At 45.0% G+C, this 5475-nt stretch overlaps 1 long non-coding RNA gene across 1 annotated transcript; it reads right to left on the bottom strand.

The window, feature by feature from the left end:
• Positions 1–548: 548 nt before the first annotated feature.
• LOC126392768 (uncharacterized) lies at positions 549–1668 on the bottom strand. The gene is made up of 2 exons (XR_007570211.1): positions 1058–1668; positions 549–916 (listed from the first exon to the last, which is right to left on the bottom strand). It is a non-coding gene; the product is annotated as an uncharacterized LOC126392768 (long non-coding RNA).
• Between the last annotated feature and the right edge of the window lie 3807 nt (positions 1669–5475).

Genomic DNA, 5475 nt, shown 5'->3' with positions numbered 1-5475 from the left:
ACTGGTTGTCACCCGCACTTGCATTCGCCCTCAGTGAGAACAATAGTATCCGGCTGCGGTACGCAGCTCCAGCTCCGCCCCCCAGGCCGCATCCCCTTTCGTTCCAGCCACGCCCCTTTAAAAAAAAACAAAAAAACATCATTATATATATATAGAGATATATAGAGAGAGAGAGTGAGAGATTAATTTCCTCAAAAATACAAAGAAATTAGATGATTTCTTCATCAAATTTGGCCATTAATTCCCAGACTTACTCACCCTCCCAAAGGAGAGACTAATTAAAACCCTTCTAGGAGAAGACGGCAGTATAATAGAACTGGCAGGAGAATATGTTACTGAATGTCACAAAACAAGACATTTCAGTGTAAGATACATACAATGTAAGATTTAATGTTTTATACCATTTTCTTGTTCTTGTAATGTATTAAACAAATTGTATTGTCTTGTAAACATTTTTTCTTTAAGGCCTTAGCAGTATTGTTAATTTTACAGTCATGCCAATAAAGTAAATTAAATTGAAAAAAATGAAATTGAGAGAGACGGAGAGACTTTTTTTTTTTTGCTTTTACAGCAACTTTTATTTACACCATTACACAGAAATTTAGCAGGTTGAGCAGCCGCTGGTTGGAGAAGTGGAGGAGCTGCTGGTCGGACAGGTGGAGGAGCTGCTGGTCGGACAGGTGGAGGAGCTGCTGGTCGGAAAGGTTGAGGAACTGCTGGTTGGAGAAGTGGAGGAGCTGCTGGTCGGACAGGTGGAGGAGCTGCTGGTCGGAAAGGTGGAGGAGCTGCTGGTCGGAGAAGTGGAGGAGCCGTTACACGTCCCATAATCTTTTGCAGAACTCGCCGCAGAAGCCAATATGTGAGTTGTCCGAGTAGATTGCCTGCAGATTTCCTCTTTTGCCATTTCCAACGTAGCCTGTGCAAAATAAAAATAAAAGACCCCCCCCGAAAAAAGAATGTTATATGGACGCTGCAAGTCTTCACTGCTTCATGTTTTAGTTTTTTTTTTTTTACGAGCAACTACTGAAAGTCATGTTTCCAAGTATTGTATACATACCAGGTTTGCAATTTCTGTAGACCTCTCTGCACTGCAAACAGGTCTCAGTGGTGTACATGATGTAAAATTCCTCCTTGTATCCTGCTGAAAAGGATACAAAAAAAAAAGCAATGTAGACAATTTTTCACGAGAAATCACTTTTGCTTTCATATGTTACAAACTCTGTAATGACCATACTGACTTAAATAATGTTAAGTAGTATCTTATGGAGTCACTGCATTAAAGTTTTGGCATTGAAAATAAAACTTTGCCATTAAACACACTGTATTGTATTGGCACTGAAAAATATTACACAGGGATTAACATATGTAAAAACATGAAGAAGCCAGCAACACTCGGTGTCCTTCGTTTAAAACTTTTATTACCTCACTGGTAGGCTACAGGTGATCAAACACACAGACCGGTTTCGAACAGCGTCTTCCTCAGTGTGTGAATGACAGACAATGGGTAAGACATGCATAAATAACCTGCATTCCCAATCTCACAGCTGCATGGCATTAGATAATTAACACAGAGCACCAAGCAGGATCCTGATTATCATAGAAAATCATCTCATAGAAGAGAAAAAGTTCACTACATGTATCAGTAGGCATCAAATAGACAAATATGAATAAAGTTAAAAATATCTAGAATATAAAGTGCCTTAGAACAATAAACATTTATAGAGTATACCCCCCCAAAAGTTTTTTTTTTGGCATTAACATAGACACAGGCATTAAAATAGATCTTACAATTTTATTATTTTTGATATTTTTTGCTTTATCATGTGTTTTCTAGTATCTCTCTAACACACACAAACACCATGCTGGGCAAGCTAAGCTAACGTTAACCTAATAACGTCGAGAGAACAACATTGATGCTGTATCTAACCTTCCTCACGTTAAACTGCCAGTAACCTCTAAACCTAAAATAACCTATAAAAATGTCTTTAATGCCCCTTCCTGGTACTTCCTGATGGCTGGGAACCGTGGCCACACGGGGTCTCGTCTGGCCGCCTGGACCAGCAGAAAATCCCCACACATTTCATCTGGAGGAGCGGCTTCCTGCGGTGGCGGAATGGTGAGTTCCTTGTAAGCGGCGGCTCTTTTGATTATCTCCGGGAGCTCCCAGAGGAGACCGCCTATTGCCGGCAGGCCTACATCTATTGAGCCACCGCCGAGCTCCGGCTTCCCCGACAGGGGAAGGGAAGCAAGGGGTGAGCTGCATGATCCATGGATGGAGGGGGCGGAGTCGTCCGAATCCAGCCCTTCAGACGGATCCAGTATCTCCCACTGGCGGTTTTAGGGGAGGGCCAGCAGGGGCCAGTGCCCCCGTAACTTGGAGTCCGGCCCCCCTGTGGCCCCCCTGCCGAAGAGTCAGAGGGGAAACGTGGAACGCGGAACTAAATCGTCTCAACCAGTTGCCGGTCGGACCACTTAAAGCAGCGCACCCACCGAAAACATCAGAAGAGAATTGTGTGGCTGTATTTAAAACAAGTCTTAACCTGCACGGCAACACACAGCAGCATTGAAGTAAGCTCTGAAAACTTTTTCTGTCTCATTTGGCTCATGGTAGTTACATGTCACATCATGCTGATGTATACATACGAAATACGATCCGGAGTTTTCATGGGTGTTTTATTGTGAAAATTGACCAGATACTCTCGTCTTTTCTACACCTGACTTCCTGTTTGACTCATCTGGTCTGTGTAAATTGACATGCCATCGCGCGGCGTCCATCAGAAATAGACCCGGCGCGTGTTTTTGGTGGAGCGGAGTGAGTTCTTTTCGTATTGCGTATTTTGTATTGTTTTGCGTATCTGTAACTGTGTTTGTGAGTGAGAGAGCCCTCCATCAGTATGTTAGTCATTTTTCTTTTGATTACTGAAATGTTTAACCACTAATCCTTAGCCGTATTTTAAATGTAACACTTCACCATAACATACCACTAGTGTTTTTATCAGTAAAAATAGAACATTTTTCACACATAAAAAGCACAAATATGTTGAAACCTAGGCATATTCTGCCATCATAACTTGGCTCTCAGAATTCACCAGATTGATGCCTTTAAATCAAATAGATACAAACTTTTCTCCCAGGGGAGCATGCCTCCAGACCCCCCTACAGGGTTGGATGTAGTCTCCAAAAATCCTGTGGGAAACACTGATATACATATATATATGTACATATATATCTTATTGTTCAGACTTAGATATTTGACCCTACTTGTATGTGCCCCTGTATCAAAAGGACTGGCCCTAGCTTGGCCCCCCATTGAAACTGGCCTCGAACCGCCACTGGTATCTCCAGGGCTTCATCGACCTCGTATGAGTCCTGCACCGGCCACACATCTCCAGCAGCAGCGGCGAAAGTGTCAGCTCTTTGCTGCTTCTCAGCCTGTGGAAGGAGAGCGCAGTATGGGCACGACGACTGCGGAGTGAGAGCCAAGCCGGCGTGCTCCGGTCCCAGGCAGATCTCACAGCGGCCGTGCAGGTCGAAGTTCCTGATGACAGTGGACAGGCAGGCCGGGCAGGTCCGGTCGCTGTCTGATGTCCTCCTGGAAGTCATTGTAGCTGTAGAATCTCTCATGTGCTTGCAGTGTTCGCTGAAGAAAAATGGGAGCTGATTGTACGGTCTCAAGGCAACTTATAGCCAAGGTGAGACCGTGGGTGGGGCCCACACAGCAGGTGGGCGTAAACTAAAATTTTCTCAGTGCTGCACGTGCGCACGAGGGATAAACCCACTAGCGATAGCCTTAGAGGGCGAAGCCTATACGAAATAGAATTGATGGTTGTTTCATTCAGACCACACTACCTGCCTCGGGAATTCTCCCAGATCACTGTGATTTTAGTTTATGTACCAGGACCTGACTTTACTCTGGCTGCAGAGCACATAGCAGACTGTTATAACAGAGCTGCCAATAGGACTGGTGACCAACCATTATTTCTACTGGGGGATTTTAATAGATGTGACATCTCTACACAGCTGCCCAATCTGGAGAAATATGTCACAGTCCCCACAAGGATGCAAAATATACTGGACTTATGCTATGGGAATATACCTGATGCATACAATTCAAAATCCCGCCCTCCTATTGGTCGATCAGATCATAATGTTATTCTGTTATTGCCAAGGTACAAGTCAAAACTCAAAAGGGATATGCCAGTAACAAAAACCATCAGGGTCTGGAATGAAGAGGCCACTGAAACACTGTGGGGTACCTGCAGGGATCAGCTGTCAGGACCCCACCTCCTTTGCAGAGCAACTCAACACCTTCTTCAGCAGGTTCAGTACATCAGCCAGTGGGACCTCCCCCAGCCTGAGCCGATCCCATCTGGCCCTCACCATAGATGGGAAGTTGGTGACCTCCATTTTTAGCAGAGTGAACCCACATAAAGCCTCGGGCCCTGATAAGCTCAGAGGAAGGGTGCTCAAAACCTGTTCCACTCAGCTAAGTGGGGTCTTCACCAAGTTCTTCCAGCAACTACTGGACTCTGGCTGGGTACCTCACCACTGGAAGGAATCCACCATCATCCCAATCCCAGAAAAGTCACATGCTAAGGACCTCAATGATTTTAGACCAGTTGCCCTAACATCTGTGCTATGTAAATGCATGGAGAGAGCTGTGTGCGCCCACCTCTCCAGCATGGTGGCAGAGAGGCTGGATCCACTCCAGTTTGCTTATAAGGCTAAACGTGGAGTGGAGGATACATGTTTGACCCTTTTGGACACAGTAGGCAAACAGCTGAACTCTGTACATCCCCACACCAGGATTTTATTTATGGACTTCTCCTCAGCTTTTAACACTGTCAACACAAACATTTTACTGCATCAACTTGTGGAGCTTCAGGTTCATCCTGCATTGGTTTTATGGATTAAGAGCTTTCTGCAGGACAGGCCACAGCAAGTCCTGGTATATGGTTTTAAATCTAACAAACTGTTTTTAAAGACCGGGCTTCCACAAGGCTGTGTTTTATCTCCCATTCTCTTCTCTGCTTACACTAACAACATTTCCTGCAGCAGTGAAGGAATGAGACTTTTTAAGTATGCGGACGACATGGCTTTAGTGGCCCATGTGACCGACACCAAGGCACTGTCTGACTACCATCAGGCAGTCAACAACCTGGTCCGCACTTTTCAGGAAAGCTCCCTTGAGCTCAACATCGGTAAAACCAAGGAGCTGTGCTGTGGAAGCAGAGGAACAGTGGACTCACAACAGTCTCCACTTTTTCAGCCCCTCAGCATCAACGGACAGCTGGTGGAACAGGTTGAGTCGTTTAAATACCTGGGGACTGAGACTGTCACAGCCTTATCATTCAACACACATACGGACTCCATCTACAAGAAAGCTCAGCAGCGTTTTCACCTGCTGAGGAAGCTCAGGTCCTTCAATGTCAGTACAGACACACTAATAGTCAGGTTCATTATGTTTAGATTTCA

Source organism: Epinephelus moara, chromosome 7, assembly GCF_006386435.1.
Source record: "Epinephelus moara isolate mb chromosome 7, YSFRI_EMoa_1.0, whole genome shotgun sequence".
Lineage (NCBI taxonomy): Eukaryota > Metazoa > Chordata > Actinopteri > Perciformes > Serranidae > Epinephelus > Epinephelus moara.
This window is presented reverse-complemented; position numbering and strand designations above follow the sequence as displayed.